The sequence below is a fragment of the Vombatus ursinus genome, unplaced genomic scaffold (genome assembly GCF_900497805.2).
Source record: "Vombatus ursinus unplaced genomic scaffold, bare-nosed wombat genome assembly UNPS02014827.1, whole genome shotgun sequence".
Taxonomy (NCBI): domain Eukaryota; kingdom Metazoa; phylum Chordata; class Mammalia; order Diprotodontia; family Vombatidae; genus Vombatus; species Vombatus ursinus.
In genome coordinates, this window is record NW_020954605.1 from 42,887 (window position 1) to 63,604 (window position 20,718).

Sequence of the window (20,718 nt, forward strand, 5' to 3'; positions counted from 1 at the left end):
GTTTGAAATTTCATGTGCCAGTTTCTGCCCCAGATCATGAACAAACTTTGTTAGATTTTCTTTTTTCTTTTGCATTTGGATTCATTTTGAATTAAACACAAAGAGACCAAAAAGACCACTTCTGTGTACATAGTACAACATAAAAAATGGATTCAACATAAAACCTCCATTTTCTCTTTCACACTGTTTACTTAAAAAAAAAAACAACTTTCTAATAACAACTACACATCATTTTCAAAGCTACACTATTTATTATGTTTCCTTTTAGGTTTTCTTTTGTTTTCTGAAGTGCACATTTTATTTTTTTTCTCCTTACCCTGCTCTGCAGAAGGCTATCATTAGGCACAGATAGGTTGTGTGTGTGCCTGTGTGCATGTGTGTGCATGAGTGTGTGTGTGTGTGTGTGTGTGTAAAACCATAGTATACCTACTTCTGTTTATTGGTTCTTTCTCTGGACGTTCTTTGTAGTGGATTTTAGTATTTATCATACTCAAAATGATTTAGTCATTCAATGTTACTCTGAGAATATTATTGTTGCTAGTTTGTATAATATTCTCTCCATTCCAATCACTGCATTCTTCATTATTTTTTGCTCGTCTTTCCCCATTCTTAAAAATCAACCAGCTCATCATTTCTCATAATGTAACAGTGTTTCATCACAGTGAAATACCAAAACTTGTTGAGCCATTCTCTGATCAGCAGGCATCCTTTCGATTTCCAGTTCATTGGCAACATGAAGAGAACTGCGGTAATTATTTTGAGACAGCTGAGTTCTTTCCCTTTTTCTTAGTCACCTGGGGAAACAGACCTAATTCTCATGTTGCTGAGTCAGGGGGTATATACAATTTTAGAAATCTTTGAGCAAACTTCCTTATTATTCTCCAAAATGGTTGGGTCAGTTTACAATTCCACCAACAGTGAATTACTGTGCCACTTTTCTACATCCCGTCTTACATTAGCTTATTTCTTCTTCTACCATTTTACCTAATCTGCTAGGTATAAAATTTACCTCAAAGTTATTTTTATGTGCATTTTTTCATGTGTGACAATTTAGAGCTTTTTTTCATAAAACTACATATGATTTTGATCTCTTCATTCAAAAACTGCCTGTTCATATCCTTGAACCACTTCACAATTTGGAATGAGTTGCTTTTCCATAAATTTAACAAAGTCATTAAATATATGAGACAGGATACCTTTTTCTAAGAGAGTGTCTACAAAGATTTTTTCTCCCAATTTTCTATTTTCCTTATAATGTTGGCTACATTGGTTTTCTTTGTACAAATCCTTTTGACTTTAATGTAATGGAACTTTTTTCATTTGACACCTCATAATGCCCTCTATCTTTTGTTTACTCATGAATTGTTCTCTTAGTCATAAATCTGATAGGTAATATGTTTTTTGTTCTATTCATTCTCTGATGCTATCATACTTTATAACTATGACAAGTATCCGTTTTAACTTATCACAGCAAAGAGTGTCAGATATTGATCTGTGCCTAATTTCTGCTAGGCTGTTTTCCAGCTGTCCTAATATTCATTCCCCAAAACATTTGCCAAACAGAAGGTTTTAGTAATTATTTGCTACTGGGTGTTGTATGTCTACTGTATTTCACTGGTCTACCTTTCTATTTCTTAGCCAGTAACTGATAGTTTTAATAATTACTGCATTATACTATCATTGAACTTCTGACACTGCTAAACCTTATTTTCCATTTTTTTTACTAATTTCTTTGATTTTTTTTATCTTTTCTCTTCAAAATGAATTTTCTTAGTATTTTTCTAGCTTAGTAAATATATTTTGTAATTTTTTGAGGTGGTATTGAATAAATGAATTAGTTTTTGTCAAATTGTCATTTTTATTATATTTGTTTTACTCACCATAAACAATTTATGTTTTTTTGCAATGAGTAAAATCTGACTTTATATATATATCAGAACTGTTAAGTATTCATGTAATTTTGGAGTTTGTTTTGGTAGGTGTACTCCCAGGCATTTTATACTCTCTATGCTGTTTTTAAATGGGATATTTCTTACTATCTCTTCTTTCAGGATTTTCTTGTTGACATATAGATCTTTTGTAACTGATTTGAATAGTTATCATGTTGGAGATAACTTAGTCATTCAAAGTTGTTCTTAGAACACTATTGCTGTTACTTTATACAAGACTCTCTTGATTCTGGTCATTCCACGCTTCATTGTTTCATGCAAGTCTCACCCTGTTCTTACAAAATCAACCATAGATGCAAGAATTTTAAACAATTTAGTAGCAAAGAGATTGCAATAACTTATTATAAAGATAATGCACTATGACCAAGTGGGATTTATGCCAGGAATGCAGGACTTGTTCAATATTAGGAAAACTATCAGGATAATTGACCATATCTATAACAAAATTAACAGAAATCATATGATTATCTCAATAGATGGAGAAAAAGCTTTTGAAAAAATACAGCATTCATTCCTCTTAAAAACAGTAGAGAACACAGCAAGAAATGGAGTTTTCCTCAAAATGTTAAGTAGTATCTATCTAAAACCATCAGAAAGCATTATGTAATGGGAATAAGCTAGAAGCACCTTCAATAAGATCAGGGGTAAAACAAGTATGCCCATTATAACCACTGTTATTCAATATTGTGCTAGAAATGTTAACTTTAGCATTCACTCCTTTTTGATAGGCATACAAATTAGATTAGTTTTGATTGCAAAACATACAACAGCTTCACAGCACTCCCCTTCATTGAGGCCACTCCAGATAAAAATGTATCTCCAGTTCCAACTTCAGGAAGCTGGCCTTCATTTGCAAGTCTTGTTTCACTCAGAGCTGCTATTTGACTATGATCCCTACTGAGTTTTCTTGCAACAAGAGCAGTTCTTCTTTCAGGGCTACTGGTTTTTGTATTGTTGACAAGTGTGTGCACATTCCTTCTACCAATGGTGAATGGAATGATCTTTGCAGATGTTTTTGTACTTTGTCTTCCTACCAGAAGGTGGGATTGCAACCTTCCTCACTAATCAGGCCACGATTGGGGTACCAGCCATTTTGGGGCACCTTTTCTAGCTCCTTTCTCACACCAAAGGTGAGCACTGTGATCCTTAAAAGGCTGCTCAGACACCCAGGGGATTGCCATATCTTACTGCTGCTTCTAGTGAGAAGATGGCCTTATGACCCAAGCTGCCTGTGGGCAGGGTTGTGACTACAGCTCTCAGTGTGTCTGTATCTGCCGCTTCATTATTTGCCTGTTGCCAAAAGACTTTGAGTTGCATAAAAATGGTAAAAGGGATTGGGTGATGTCTTTTGATTCATCTGTAAATTGGACATAAATGGGGCCAACTTGCATAAAGTCATTGGCCTCACTCTCTACTCCAGAGACATCACAGTCCAGTGGCAGGACAGAGTGAAGACAACTGGAGATGGTTCAAGATACAATGGATGAACTTGGCATCTTTGATGTCTAACCAAGCTCTAAATGTTCCACAGCACCTGCTTCAGCTGCCTTCATTGCCATTGGAACAAACAGTGCTCATTTGCCCATTCCACCAGAAGAAATCTTCACATGCTTAGGGTAGACACCCCCTACCTCACTGATGGATTTGTGACCCCTTGGTTACCCTTAATGTGGTTTTCCCCATCTGCTGAAATGGTGTATCAGGATGTGGACACTGCACATGCTACAGCTTCTTGGAACCACAGGTGAGAGTTAGAACAGCAAGGGCTGCTGGAACAGGTGATCACCAAAGGTGGAAAACAGTCTTGAAAACAGGGGAGCAGCCCTCACATCAGAGGTACTAGTCATCCCTCTCCACCCTACCCCCCAGGAAAGAAAAAGTTTCTGCAAATAAAACCAATGTATCCAAAATTAGAAAGAAAACAGAAAATTGGGAGAAATATATTTATGGACAGTTTTTCAAGTAATGGAATCATATCACACACACACACAAACACACACACACATGCACACACTTACATATATAATAATGTGAGCCATTCTCCAATACATAAATGGTCAAAGGGTATGAACAGGTAGTTTATCAATAAAGAAATCAAAAGTATATATATGCAGATATATAATCTTTATGTAACTTTTATATAATTATAAAATGATCTATATCAGCATTTTTAAAACTGTAGGTTGTGACTCATATTGGGTTGCTTGGTTGAATATAGGGGTCAAAAAAATTAGCAATAGTAAAAGTGTTCTGAAAGACCAAAAATTCATTCAAAATAAAATGCATAATGAATCAGAAACATTTCTGGCAGTGCTTGCCCATATTGCATCACATGGCTTCACTATAGCCTTGGTTCTGAACAAACAAAATGCACTGCACATGCCATCAAGCCATGCAATGACTATAAACACTGCCAGAAACACTTCACCTCACATTGGAGATTATTGTATATTATTAAGTGTAGTGATTTTACCATACATGCAAAGTTTTTTGCTCTTATAGAAACATAATAGTTCAGTTACAGAAAATAAAGATTTAGTATTTTCCTACCATCATTCCTCTTATCAAATTAGTATATCTTTGGATTGCGCTCTGTTAGAATGTTTGATTTTGTAAATTGCTGTTATCTCCTTCTTTTACGCATACATAAGTGACTTTTAAATACTTTGTTAAGGTAGGGTTGTTATTCCAGGGTAGAGGGTGAAGTGTTTCAAACATACGGGTTTTGTGCAGCTCTTTTCAGAGATGCTTTTAGAGACCTGTAAGTTTTCAGTTCTTGCAAGGTAATGTGATCAAAGGAGAGGTGTTTATTACTGTGTTCTGGCTTATGAGCAACACAAATACTCTTTTCTGCCCTGGAACTGTGAGGAATTCCCCCTCTGCTGTGGCCACAAGGTGTGCTGTGCTAGTGCTCCTCCTCACCCTGAGACAACCACCCAGGATTGTAAGCCAGATTCAAATATGGGCAAAGCATCAGAGTCTTGCCCTAGCACTGACAAAAAGACCTCTGCAATGTCCTTCTGACCTATTATTTGAGCGTCTTACTGTCCTTGGGCTCTGAGTTCCTGCTGCTACAGCAGCTGCTGCTGTGTATTCACTAGCTCGCAAGGCACAGTCCTGGTTTGCTGTGGCTAGGACTGTGCTGGTGCAACCAGTGCTGGACTGCACTCCACTCTCAACCAGCTGTGACAGACCCTTCCTGGTGACCTTCTAAGTTGTCTTTGGCGTTTGTGGGCTGAGAGGTCTGGAAACAACCACTACAACTGGTGATTCCATTGCCCAGAGGCCTGCTTCTTTGGCCAGGTCTGCACTGGGGCAGCCTGTGCTGCACTGGGCTCCTCCCGGCCCCTGGAAAAACAAATCTTATCTGTTGTCTTTCAGCCAGAAATTTGTCTCACTCCATGTTTTTATAGGTTATGCTGCTCTGAAATTTGTTTAGAGTCATTTTTAAAGGTATTTAAAGGGGCTTGGGGGAGGTGTCAGGCAAGTCCTTTCCTTTAAAGTGCATTCTTGACCCTGACTCTCTCCCTCAATGGAAGGATTTAAAAGAAATTAATAAAATTAAAAAGTGAGAAAGAGAAATGCACTGAAAGAAAGGGGAAGTGAAGTGTAGAATGGAATAAATTACCTCATATGAAGGAGGCATCAAAAAATCTTTTACAGCAGATGGGAAGATGGAAGAGATGGTTGGCAACTTGTGAACCTTATTACCTACCATTAGAATTGGCTCAAAGAAGCAATAACACACACTCAGTTGGAAATAGAAAAGCTATTTTACTGTATAGGAATGTGGGAGGGAAATGGGACATAAGAAGGGTGGAAGGGAAAAGAGGGCAGGAGGCAGTGCCCATAAAGTAAACACTTTTGAGGAAGGACACAGCAAAAAGAGATAGAAAGTAGGATAAGCTGTGGGAATGTACTTATTCAGTGTCAAACCAATCAAACAACCAAGAAATTATTTTATAAAGCTAGAAAAAAATAACAAAATTCATCTGGAAGAACAAAAGGTCAAAATATCAAGGGCACCAATGGAAAGAAATGTAAGGTAAGGTGGCCAAGCCATACCAGATATTAAATTGCATTCTAAAACAGCAATCATCAAAACTACTTACTACTGGCTAAGAAATAGAGTGGTGGATCAGTGGAATATGTTACCCAAGAAACAGTGGTCAAAGACTATAGTATTCTATTGTTTGATAAAACCAAAGCCTCCAGCTTCTGGGATCAGAAATCACTATTTAACAAAACTTCTGGGAAAACTAGAAAATAGTATGGCAGAAACTAGGCATAGACAACATCTTACACTGTATACCAAAATGAAGTCAAAATTTAAATATAAAGGCTGATGCTATTAGCAAACTGGGAGAGCAAGAAATAGTTTACCTGTCATTTATCAACAAGAATTTATGAACAAACAAGTGATAGAAAACACTATGAAATGTGTAAAATGGGTGGTTTTCATTATATCAATTGGAAAAGTTTTTGTGGAAGCAACGCCAATGCAACCAAGATTAGGAGGGAAGCAGAAAACTGGGGAAAAATTTTTAACAACTTGTGTCTCTGTTAAAGGCCTCATTTCTAAAATATTCGGAGACCTAAGTCAAATGTATAAGAATGCAAGTAATTTCCTAATTGATAAATGGTCAAAGGATATGAATAGGCTGTTTTCTGAGGAAGAAATTCAAGCTCTCTATAGTCAATTGAAAAAATTCTCTAAGTCACTATTGATTAGAGAAATGCAAATCAAAAGAATTCTGAGGTACCACATCACACCTGTCAAATTGTCTAACATGACAAAACAGGAAAATGATAAATACTGGAGAAGATGTGGTAAAAAAGGAACATTAATACATTGTTGGTGGAGTTGTGAACTGATCCAACCTTATTCATTATCTTCTGATTTGATGTAAATCCTAAATCATCAAGTTGTTTTCATATTTGGGTTATCATTTTGGCTCAGGCTCACCCTCCATCTTCAACACTACCTTGAATATGTTTTCTTCCTAATCCAGATGAAATTACTTTTGATGAATATATTTTTAAATTTTGGATTATCATTCATTTAATTTATGATATTTATATTTTATTTTATTTCTGGTATTTATATTTTAAAATGGCTTTTGGATCTATTATCTCACTAACAACTTGAATTGGACTGCTCATCATTCTTGGTGATTGTTAAGATGGCAGTCTTGTACTTTAATGTATGGTAGGTGATGAAATCTTAATATAGTTCTAACTTCCTCATGACTGCCACTAAACAGCTACAGGCATATGTGGATTTAATCACCCAATCTGGCTTTAACTATACCACAAGAGAACTTATGAGATAGAGAGGCTTATTATAATATTGTCATATTCTCCTCTCAAATGGCTTTTTCTATATGCACTGTGGGTAATCACATGTGCAGTTCCACTGAGGCTAGGACCCCTCCCCATTAACTAATCTCTTAACAAACCCCTCCTGCCTTTTTAATATTCATAATTTGTTATGCAATTGCATCTTTACCATTTAAAAATCCGTCTTGCTTTCACTAAAGTTGTTGGTTCCTTTTGGAATTTAGCCTGCTTCATGAGAGGCAATAATGTCAATTAAATGTTTGTCCTTAGATTAGAAGTGGTCTGACTCTGAATTTTTTAAGGTGGTATGATTCCTCATGGGTAAATCCCCTCAATATGTTCTTGGAAATTAGTTGCTACTATGAACCTTTTCATTTGACACTTGAGATTTTGAGTCATATGCATCTGATTTGTTGACCTTTTGGTATAGATCCCTTTGGAAATTGTCATACATCCCTGAGTATGACAAATTGTCTAACTATAAGTCGGATAAAGGAAAAAATGAGAGGCCATGGGGCAGGTAAGTTTATTGAGAGACCAGTATGATTTGTGAGTCTCCAATTCCAAACATTTGATTTCATTGTCATATTGAAAGTTAGATGTGAAAATCCTCATTGCTTGGAGTTTCATTTTCCAGTAACAGCCCTGAGATATTCAGGAAGTTGGATGGATTTTTGATGTCTGTTAAGGCCGTAATTTTCCTATGCATCTTTTACTTGAAATGGTCTGATAATCTGCTTCTTTTTTGGAGGGAGATTAAGAAAATTTCTCCCCAGTCTTAGGTGGTCTTTCATCTTTTTCGTAACTTAGGAGACTGGTGTTTGTTTGAGACTTTTTCTGCAAAATACCACTTAACGTTGATTGTATAGTTACGTAAATTTTTGTATGAGGCAGATTGTGCCCTCCTGTAAATTGTGGTGGAAGTACCATTAATTTTAATTACCCTAATTTTCTTTTGATGGTTTCCCCTGTAATGATTAATGTTGATTATTCTAAAAGTGTGTATTTTTGAGAATTTTTGGAGGAATATGTGCTTTTTTTGTTTTTGTTTTGTTTTATTAACTTATTTTGATTTATCAACAATCACTTCCATAAGCTTTTGAGTTTTAAGTTTTTCTCCCCCCTTCCTCCCCACCATCTTCCCCAAGACAGCACACAATCTGATATAGGCTATACATATACATTCCTATTAAACATATTTTCACATAAGTGATGCTGTAAGTAAGAATTAGAACCAATAGGAGGAAATACCAGAAAGAAGAAACAAAACTCAGTAGAAGAAAAAAATAGGAAATAGTACATTTTGATCTGCATTCACACGCCATAGTTTGAATCACGAGGCCTTTGGAGATGTCTTAGATCCTTGTGTTGCTGGGAAGGGTTAAGTTTATCAATATTAGTCATCGCACAACATGGCTGTAATTGTATACAACGTTCTCTTGGTTCTACTCACTTCACTCAGCATCAGACCATACAAGCCTTTCCAGATTTTTCTAAAGTCAACCTGTTCATCATTTCTTATAGCAGAACAGTATTCCATTACATTACCACGTCTTGTTCAGACATTCCCCAATTGATGGGCATCCTCTCAACTTCCAATTCTTTGCCACCACAAAAAAAGCTGCTATGAATATTTTTGTACATGAGAGTCCTTTTCCCATTTGTATGATCTCTTTAGATATAGCCCTAGAAGAGCTATTCCTAGGTCAACACGTATGCCCATTTTTATACTCTTTGGGCATAGTTCTAAATTGCTCTCCAAAATGGTTGGGTTATTTCACAACTCCACCAACAATGCGTTAGTGTTCCAATTTTCCCAAATCTCCAACATTTTTCATTTTCTTGTTTTGTCATGTTGGTCAATCTGATAGGTGTGATGTGTTATGTCAGAGCTATTTTGATTTGCATTTCTCTAATCAATGGTGATTTAGACCACTTTTTCGTATGACTAGAGATGGCTTTAATGTCTTCATCTGAGAACTGCCTGTTCATATCCTTTAAAAATTTATCAATTGGGAATGACTTGTATTCTTATATATTTGACTTAATTCTCTATCTATTTTACAAATGAAGCCCTTACAACCAGAGAGACTGGTTGTAACAATTCTTTCCCAATTTTCTAACTTCCGTCTAATCTTAGTTATATTGGCTTTGTTTGTGCAAAAACTTTTCAACTTAATCTAATCAAAGTTATGCATTTTGCTTTTCGTAATGTTCTTTATCTCCTGTTTGGTCATGGATTCTTCTGTTCTCCATAAACCTGATAGCTAAACTATTCCTTGCCCTCCCAGTTTGCTTACAGTATCAGTCTCGAAATCCAAATCACGAACCAATTTTGACTTTAATTTGGTATATGGTGTGAGATTTTGATGAATGTCTATTTTCTACTATACTCTTTTCTAGTTTTCCTAGCATTTTTTTCAAAGAGTAGGTTCTTATCCCAGAAGCTGGGTTCTTTTGGGTTTATCAAACAATAGATTATTTATAGTCATTAACTACTCTTTCTTCCATACCAAACCTATTCCACTGATCCACCACTCTATTCCTTAGTCAGTACCAAGCAGTTTTGATAAGTGTTGCTTTATAATACAATTTAAGATCTGGAATGTCTAGGCCACCTTCCCCTGCAATTCTTTTCATTAGTTCTCTTGACATTCTGAACTTTTTGTTCTTCCAAATGAATCTTGTTTATTTCTAACTCTATAAAATAATTTTTTGGTAGTTTGATTGGTATGGCACTGAATAAGTCAATTAGCTTAGACAGAATTGTCATTTTTATGATATTAGCTCGGTCTACCTATGAGCAACTGATGTTTTTCCAGTTACTGAATTCTGACTTTATTTGCCTGAAAAGTGTTTTGTAATGGTGTTCATATAATTCCTGGGTTTGTTTCAGTAGGCAGACTCCTAAATATTTTATAATGTCTGCACAAGTTTAAATGGAATGTCTCTTTCTATCTTTTCTCATAAAACCATTCTTAGTTTTATTTGTTAGTTCAATAGTTTTCTTAATTTCAATTTTCTTAATTTTTCCTTTGGTTTTCAATATTTTTACCTTGGTATTTAATTGAGGATTTTTAATTTGTTCTTTTTCTAGTTTTTTAGTTGTATGCCCAATTCATTGATCCCCTGTTTTTCTATTTTATGTATGTAAGCATTTAGAGATATAAAACTTCCCCTAAGAACTACTTTTGCTGCATCCCATAAGTTTTGGTATGTTGTCTTCTCGTTATTGTCAGTCTCTTGAATGAAGTCATTGTTTCTATGATTTCTTGTTTGACCCATCCATTTTTTACGATTAGATCATTTAGTTTCCAGTTATTTTTTAGTCTACCTTTGCATGACCCTTAACTTCATAAAAGCCAAAAGTAATAAACTTTTCCTTCCTCCTTCAGGTTGAATCTCAAATATGCACAATTTAGGTCATGTGATGGGGGATGCCAACTCTTTGAAGTTTAGTGTTGGGTTCCTCATGCAAAAAATCATGACCCATAGCAATGAAAGAACTCAAGAGCCCAGAACAGATTTAAGCACCTGCAGTGGAATCACAATTTGCTTTTCCTACTGTCCTCAGCAGCTCCTTGAACATCAAGGTCTCTTCATACATACTTCTAATAGAGTCAGCAATTTTTCCTTCTCCATCAAGGCTATCTGTTGTAGAAGGGTTAGAGGGTCATCAGTCTCTAGCATCCAAATGTCCTCAGGATCTAAGAAGGGCCACAATAGGACACATAAGCCATTAGAGAATTGCTAATTAAACAGCTCTGAAATTCCATACCATTTGTTCAGGGTATGACAACAAGACCCACTAAGTATTCCCCGGCCCTACTATCAATATGACCCCTTGCTTGAGACCTACAAAATATTTCCGCATAAGAGGTCATTTTGAAAGAGTTGTCAACTTGTGTAGTAGCTGGATTCTTCTTCACCACATCTCACCAGTTAGAATACCACAGGTCAATAAGAACTTCCAGTTTAAAACTGACCTACAATTTCACCTCTCTGTTTTTACTGGAAACAAGATACCTCCCGACAATATCACTTCACATTTTCTGGGGAAAAGCATGTCTGCTAAATTAAGTGGGAGAGAGGACTTGAGCTACTGGGGCAATGTATGTGGAATACTTATTAGACTTCTTTTCATGTAGATCATGCAGTGTTCTTTGAACATCTCATGTTACCCATCAAGCATCACATAGATTCCTCCCAATTTGTATTTGTTTTTAATTTTTTATTAATCAATTTATAGTTTTCAATAATCACTTCCACAAGCTTTTGAGTTTTAAATTTTCTCCCTGTCCCTCCTTACCTCCCTCCCCAAGATGGTGTGCAGTCTGATATTGGCTCTACATATACATTCCCATTACTTTTTTCACATTAGTCATGTTGAATAGAAGAATTAGAACCAATAGAAGGAACCACAAGAAAGAAGGAACATACTTCCCAATTAAAATTTCAGGCACTGAAGAAAAGCCAGACACCATGTCAGTTGAAAAGAGTCAGCTGATACAAGAGCAAATTGATGAAGGTTGAGGCTAAAGTGCTGCACTTTGAGAGAAGGAATCAACTTAGAAAGAAGCCTACAAGCAGTTAGAATCATCAGTAGATAGATGTGGCTCCAGATAGCTTCATCCCAGAATTGATCCCTCATTTTAACCAAGGAAAAACAAAACACGGAAACCTAATCCTAATTCTCCATGCTCAGAATCTCAGAAAAAAATTAGAAAACTAAGAGGAGAATGTGGGTGAATGGAAGGTGAAAAGTAGCATCAGGAAGTGAGTAGCACTTCAGTAGGAATTCAGATGCTCTATCTTTCCCTAAAAACAGTACTCTTGGGGCTATGGAAGAATATATAGTAATTTTTTGCCAAAGTGATCAAATTGTGACGATCTTCTCTATGAGTACCTGTGGATGTAGGTGTAATAAGGTTTATAGGAGACATGGGCTAGGGAGAAAATAGATCCCAAATTTCCAAAGCCCTGTAAGGAGTGTTGAATGGACTCCCTTGACAATCTGCAGCTCACTGAATCTGACCTTTGGAACCTTCCACACGCTGCACACTGAATCTATGTCATTTAACTCATCTTGGGTGAGAAGTATATGCCACCCCAAGAGGGAAATAAATGTCTGGGAATGTAAGTGGGGCTTAAAAACTGGAATCCTCTTAGATCAGGATTGAAGATGGGGTAAAATGATACACTCACAAGTCAATAAACATACTAAAGTAGGAGGTACACTTTGCCATCTTAGAAAGCTATGCAACGATGGTAAGATGACACCAAACTTCTTTGCATTCAGCCTCCCTTATTTCCATCTGAAATATCATTTCCATACCATTTGCTCAGGGTATGACAACTCATACCTCATAATTTGGGGCACCTACCATCTTTGAAAGGCATGAAGCCTAAATGTGATTTTTATTATTCTTGAACTAGGAGAACCAACCGGGTATTATGGAGGAAAAAAGCTCCATTTGGAAAGTTGATTGGGAAAAGAGGACCAATCTAGATATGAAAAATCAATTATTTTGATGCTTAAAATGTATACTGGGCAACCACTTTTTAAAATTGATGCAAGAGGACTACATCACCTCAAAGGTTTCAGTTGCATTCAGCCAGGCAATTAAATCTCAAAGTTCTGAACAAGTCTAATTCATCGATGAGAATCATTGCTATAATCCTAAGAGCTCTAGTGGAGATAAAAGAAATTCCAGTGTGAAGATGGCAGAGTAGGTTAGAACATTTCAAACTGTCAAGATTTCCCTCTACAAAAGACGTGAAATAGCACCTCTGGGTGAACTTAGATCTAGAACTTAGAATAGGGGCAGAAGAGGGGTCCTCTCGCGACAATTGGAGACAATCTGAAGAAAAATTCCAGGATGAGATGTCCTTCCTGCAGAGAGCAAAAACCTCCAGGCTAGGTTCACTTTAACAACAAGTGGCAAGTTACTTAATAGGCAACAAGCCCTGGGGTTAGCTGGTTTGGGAGGTTACCTTGGTCCCAGCCACAAGAACTTTTACTCCAGGTCAGTGAGAGGAGTAGGGCTTCTGGTCCGGGGAAGATTGAGGGAACCTCTGTTGATGGAGAAAGCCAGACCCAGCTGTGCTGTGGAGACATGGGGTGGGGGTGAGGAGGAACCAGCACACACCCGGTAATGCAGAAGTAGTAGGGTGGGATACCACTTGCTGTGGCACTTACATGAGATTGGAGGCTTGAGCTCAAGGTCAAAAGGGAGAACTGAAGAGGATTAGAGGCCAGAGGCACCATCCCCCAAACCCCAAAACTAGAGGTGATTGTAAAAACTAAACTATTATTTAAAAAAATGCACAGGCAAAGGAGAAAGAATCCAACCATAGAGAACTACTATGGGAATAGAGAAGATTGGGGTGCATCTTCAGAGGAGGATAATGAAGGAAAGAAACCCTCTTCTACCCCAGAGAGTAATGTCAAATGATCACCTGTCCCAACAGAATTTATTGAAGAATTTTGAAAAGATTTTAAAAATCAAATGGCAGAGATTGAGGAAAAACTGAAAAGAAAAATAAGAATAATACAAGAAAAACAAGAAGATTACGAGAAGGAAGTCAACCAATTATGCAAGATCTAGAAATTTAAGGAAGAAAATGATTCCTTGAAAATCAGAATTGTGCAAGGAGAAGCCAGTGAAGTTATAAGACATGAAGAATTGAAAAAACAAAATCTATAAAGAATGAAAAAATAGAAAATAGTGTGAAGCATCTCACAAGAAAAACAATGCATCTAAAGAACAGATTAAAAAAAGATAACAAGAATAATTGGACTACCTGAAAGCTGTGACAAAAAAGAATATTAATGTAACAATACAATAAATGATTAAAGAAAATTGTTCTCAAGCATTAGAACAAGAGGGGAAAGCAGAAATAGAAAAATCCACCGATCACTAATTGGAAGAAATCCTATGAGGAAAACTCACAGGAATAGTATTATCAAATTCCAACATCCCCAGATCAAGGATAAAATATTATGAGCAACAGGAAAAAAATGTACGTATGGTGGTGCCACAATTAGAGTCACACAAGACCTAGAAGTTGCGACACCAAAAGACTGCAGATCGTGGAACACTATATATTAAAGAGCAAAAGAACTGGGCTTCTGGCCAAAAATAGCATACCCAGCAAATCTAAGCATAATTCTAAATGAAAAAAAGGACATTTGATCAATTGTCAGACTTTCAGGTCTTTGTTAAAAAAACAAAAAACAAAATCCTGAACTCAATAGAAGATTTAACATGCAAGAGCCAACGACCAATTACAAGGGAATAAATAAGGATAGAGTGTTTAGCTCTTATGTACAAAAAAATGTAAAGCCTTTTTCTAAGATTGTTACTAATAATGAGGTGATTTATAAGGAAGATTGGTGTAGATCTGAGTATGACATGACTTCAAAAAGTAAAGCAATTCAAGTGCAGTCTAAAGAGTAATTATCTTTTAAAAATGAGATGTGAGGATTTTGCTGTTCATATAATATATTACCATATTTTTCTTCAGAAATTATAAAATGAGATTGGTCATGAGAAGGAAAGTTTTCCAGGGCCTAGATATTTGGATTATGTCTATGCAGATAGGAAGCACTCTGAAGTATTAAAATAAAAATAACAATTATTGGCAGAAAGACAAGTCATTGGTGTGAGGATTTCATAGCATGAGGTGCACTGTGCAAAACGCCAAGGAATTTTTGAAGACGTTTTGAGATCTGTTTTGACTTTCACTTTCTAGAATTCTAAAAAAGAACCTTTCACATGAGATATACAGTGTTGATCTTTGTGAAAATGGATAGTTAGGCATTGTTTTCTAGATGTTGTCTCACCAGCTGACCTCAGAGAGAAGACTTTGGGATCCCCGCTTTGATGGACTTCATAAACCATTGGCCAGCAAAGAAACAGAGGATCAGGAAGACTAAAAATGATCCTGAAGGAGTATAGGAGAAAAAATTATCTTCAGATCACAACAATAGTTTTGAGTCATTTTAAAATGACTTTCTGCAAGTCTTTCTGCAAGCATTCCTAGACGTCTATGTGAATGACGAGGGCTCATTCTCATTTTTAGGCTTCAAGGAAATTTAAAAAATGTTGAACTCACATGAGTTTAAATCATATCCAAAATGAAGGAGAATACAAACTTTCAAGTATAGAAGCTGGTTGCAGTCCAGTTTGACAGACGTTAGGTTGGGGAAAAACAGAAATTGCTATAAGGACAATGTGAGGTACCTGAGAAGTCTAGAATTGGTTTGGATGTTTTTCTCACCCAACTTCTCTTGCAGGAGGTCAAACATCAAAGTTGGTCACCAGAAGTTCACAGAAGATGGGGTTTTTTGGAGAGCAGATGCCAATGTCCACTATTATTTTGAAAAAGGTATCTGGCTTTCTGGACATATTCAAAACAGCTTTTCAAATGCAAGACAACTACAGAAAGGCTCCTATCATTTATGAATTTCACTGCTCAGATGAAGTCAGTGTCCCTTCCAGTAGGACAGATAAAGCAACCCAGGAACTGCCAAAAGCAAAAATCTGCAAAGACAAGGTCACCCAAATATCAGTGGAAATCAGAGACAATTTCATAAACTGTGTTATTGAAGCACTGGTCCTGAGAAGCAGAATTTTGGGAACTTCTGCCTTGAAATATCAAGGCTTAGTGGAAAAGAATCTGCCAGTTCTCAGATGATTCATTTGGGATTTGGATGGTACTGTGTACTATAACAAATTCAATAGGAAGGCTAGCCTATCTCAAGACCTGACATGAAAAAAAAAATACTTTTGATGTGTCATTTTTGGGAAATTCTCCTTTTAACTTCTCCCAACCCATGATATAGACATAGAGGAAGATGGAAATAAAATAGGGGGATAATGCAACTGTACAAGAAAGAGAATGGTAAGGACTTTCTGGAAAGTTGTCATTAGGAAAGGTGCTGGCTTGAAGAAGGATTTGGGTAATAAAGGCCATAAATTAAAAATATGCCCACAAAATGTTTGTGTTGTTGTGGTGACACAATAAAAACACGATGAACAGATGAATGCAGTTGTGGGGATTTCCACTGATGAGGAAAAGAATGGTACTCTAGGATAAATTTACAGAAGAAACAGTGTGCACCTCTTGCCAAAAATTGGCAGTTTGCATCCATTGACTTTTATAAAAACTTATCCTCTGGATCAAATATTTAAGACAAAAGTGTTATGGTTTTGGAGAAAGGATGGTATAGTGTCTCAAAAGAAATGCCCACCTCAAAGCAGAACCTCACAAAAATTGGAAGTAATTATTTGAAGTAATGGGAAACATAGAGATTACGTGCAAATAGTGATGGCTTGCTTCATTCTTCTTTGGATCTATGTGTTGGGTCAGATATCATAAAATCAACCTGAGGGTCAGGTTTCATTTAGCAGCAAAATCCATTGAGATGCCAACATTTATAAAGGAGTTGATTTTGTGATGTAAATTTGAGTATAATATATGGTGTTCCTCAATAATATTTATTCAGAATGATCTTCTGTGCATCATTCCCCTAGTTTCCTACGACAGTTGTTTCCTGGGACTTAGGTGTGTGACAGTCATTTTCCTATAGATATCTAGAGGGACTTTAGTCCATAAAGGATTTTAGGTAGAAGCCCTGAAATAACGAAGCAATGACATACATTTGACTGATGTGGAAATCAAAAGAATCCATATTCAGTTTCCTTTCCTCTCTTCCCATTAGGCAAGAGGCAGTTTTAAGTTTCTCAAACAAAACAAGAGAAAAAGCTAAATTGATATTCCTGAAAATGGATTTTTAAGTGGCAAAAGATTCCTGTGGGGTTCCAGATTTCATCTACCATTCGGGTGATCCCAAGAAAGAAAGTCCCATGACACTTGAGGGTCTTAGGCAGAAGACGATAGGAGAAGATTTAGGTTCAGTAAGATTTGTATGATGTATTGATAAGGATACAGGCCCAGGTGTAGTTAAACAGGGAAGGGCCATGTTGCTAACAATGAAAGCAGAAAGTGCTTTCTTTCCAAAGGGGATTTGAAGAGACCATGTGCTGAACATGTCCTTTGATGCTCATATTGACTCACGCTGTGTCCTAGTTCTTATCGACAGAAGAGTTCTGGAAACATCACCGACTGTCATTTTAGTTGAATTGATCAGCCAGCTGTCTCTCTGGCACAATAAACTGAGCAAAAAAGACTTCTGGGTCAACTGGGCCAACATATAGATGGTTCAGCACAAAGTTGTGGGTGAAAAGGCCTCTGAGAATGATTGTCAATGTAGCTCAGTTCCAAAACTCAAATTCTCTGCTGTCTGGTTGTGGGATTAGATGTATTTGCTCGGTGCCAGAGGGTAGAGCTAGGGATGTTGAGAAGTTTCAGAGGGACTAATTTAGGCTTGGTAGAAGGAAAAACTTCCTAACAATTAGCATCATCCCAAAATGAAATGAGTTTCCTGGGGAGGTGATGGCTTCTCCTTCATTGACAGTCTTGAAGCAAAGCCTAGATTATCACTTATTGGGTATGCTGGGGGAGGGGGAAAGTTTCTTATGAGTGTGGGTTGGACTTCAGGGGTTCATAGCCATCTTTTGGGCCTGGACCATTTTGGCAGTCTGAAGAAGCCCATGCACCCCTTCTCAGAATTATGTTTTTGAATGCATAAAATAAAATAGAGAAGATCACAAAGGAAACTAATTATATTGAAATAGGGTTTCAAGTGCTTACATAGTACAGTGCCTTACTTAGGACATGTGGCAGATGCTTAATAAATGTTTGTTGACCTCACTTAGGAATCATTATTATTTTTTAAAAACCCAAGTTGATAGACCCTGGTGGATGGCCACTGATGTACCTTCTGACTCTGAGCTTCTGGGATTCCCTGGGCCTACTTCCAAAATTGTAGAGTTAGGACTGCTGGATCTCTACACAACTCAAATTTTATGTTCATAATGTAGCAAAATTTACACTCAGGTATCATTTCTAGAGTAGCTAATCAGATATATTCCCGCATCGCTCACCTGCCCCAACCCTTGAAAATTTCCATTTTTTTTCCTCTTCTGGTTTATTTTAAAGAAAGAAAGAAATCCAAGATGATTTTTCTGTGCACAATTTCCACATTCCCCAAGCCCCCCACACCCCACTTCCCATCGTAAAAGGAGTTCTAGACTTTGTGAGCTCCTTGAGGGCAGAGACTGTCTGCTTTTTTTTTCTGTACATCCAGCACTTTTCACAGTGCCTGGCACATATAGCCATTTTTTCAGCTATGTTCTGGTGTCCATGACCCTATTTGGGCTTTTCTTGGTAAAGATACTAGAGTTTGCCATTTCCTTCTCCAGCTTACTTTACAGATAAGGAACTGAGGCAAACAGGGTTAAGCAACTTGCCCAAGGTCATACAGTTAGTAAGTGTCTGAGGCCAGATTTGAACTCATGAAGATGAGTCTTCCTCATACTAAGCCCAGTGCTCTATCCACTGTACCACCTAGTTGCTCCCTGGCACATGTAAACCCTTAATAAATGTGTGTTGACTTGGCTTGACTTGAACTTGTGAAAACTTGGTAAGAGCCAGCAGAAAGGATAAGAAATTTAATGAAATCCTATTTGCTAAAAGTAAATATGTGAGCTCAGCCACTATTCCTATTTCTTTCAGTTCCTCTTATCACAGCTTCAGAGTTCTTCAGAAGACAGCAGCCACTACTGATAGCCATAGCCATCAGCCAGAAGGCATATTAGTTTCATAGCTGCCACAACTCACTATTGTCAAACCAATGTCATTGCATAATCCTTTCTGCCTGCATTTTCCTTCCTCACCTTCCATTTAAATAAGAAAAACAGTGGCTTAAAGGGCTTGTGTCTGTGAGCGTGTATAAATTATATAAGGAAATACACTAAGATTTGCTTCCCTAAGATTATCATTAACCCTGATTTTCCCATTAGGGATGTTCCCAAGGCATCTCAAAGTCAACACATCCACAAGAGAATTCACTATGTTCCCATCCAAACCCACTCTTCTTTTGAACTTGCCCACTCCTGCTGGAGGCAGCACTGCTTCTGGTCACCCAAGTTCATAGCCTTAGAGTTTTCACTGGCTCCTTACTCTCCCTCATCCCACATATCTGATTGGTTGGAAAGTCTTGTATCTTTTTCATTTGCCCACTTATCTCTATTCACATCTCATCCAAATCCACTTCTCCTTTCAAATCAACCACTGCAACAGGCTGGGCTTCATGTCTACAGTTTTTCTCCTCTCTATTCTACTCTCTTTGTTGTTGTTGTTGTTTAGTTGTTTCAGTCATGTCCAACTCTTTGTAAACCCATTTGAGATTTTCTGGGCAAGGATACTGGAGTAGTTTGCGATTTCCTTCTCCAGATCACTTTTTATAGATGAGGAAACTGAGGCAAACAGGACTAAGTGACTTGCCCAGGGTCATACAGCTAGCAAGAGTCTGAGGCTGAATTTGAATTGATGAAGAGGAGTCTTCCTTATCCCAGGCCATTGGCTCTATGCACTATGGCACCACCTAGCTGCCCTAATTACCCTCTACACAGCTGTCAAAGTGACACTTCTCAAACAAAGGTAAGACAAGGTCATTCAAACTCTACTGACTCCCTTTTACTTATAGAATCACATTTGAATTCCTATGCCTTTCGAAAACCCTTCATAACCAGATTCCAACCTATCTTTGCAGCCTCAGAATGTATTTCTCCCTTTCACGCACTCATGAGGGCAGGGATTGTTTCATGTTTTATTTATTTCTTTGTATCCCCACCACCCATCACCAAGCACAGTGTCTGGCATAGAAATAATGCTTAACAAATGCTTGTAATAAATCAGTAATAAATAACTGATCGATTGGTTGTAATTGCATGGTATACAACTACAGGGTGGTGCAAATTTCTATTTTTGCATTTTGATCAACTTGGGCTCATTTGTTACATAAACACAAAAGCTTACAAGTAGAGGCTTGTAAAATTCACCTGTGAATACGTTCAGGTGAGGAAAATTAATCACAACAAGCTTGGTCTCCAGTTCTGGATAACAGATGGCAATGAGCCAGGCAATCATTCCTTCCCAGTCATGGCCAATCAGAACACACTTACTGTAACCTTAAAAGAGAACAAATACACACATACATACACATATATGTTCATGATACACATATATACACACATATATTCACACATACATACATACGTATTATATATATAGTGTAGGTATATGTGGGGGGGAGAAAGAGAGAGGAGAATGAGAAGGGGGCAGAAAAGAGAAAGAGAAAGAGAGGAGAGGGAGAGAGAAAGAAAGAGGAGAGAGAGAGAGAGAGAGATTTTTCTACCCTCATGAACAGCAGTCAGGTTTTACTTCATATGATATAGGTGCCCTTCTGATCTCTCCTTGTTCTAGTAATAACAACAAGCTTTGATATAATGCTTTAAGA

General features: G+C 37.1%; 1 pseudogene; it reads right to left on the reverse strand.

Annotated features, from left to right (window-relative positions):
• Window positions 1-5,206: 5,206 nt before the first annotated feature.
• The window catches only part of LOC114025133, a 32,692-nt pseudogene continuing 17,180 nt past the window's right edge, over window positions 5,207-20,718 (reverse strand).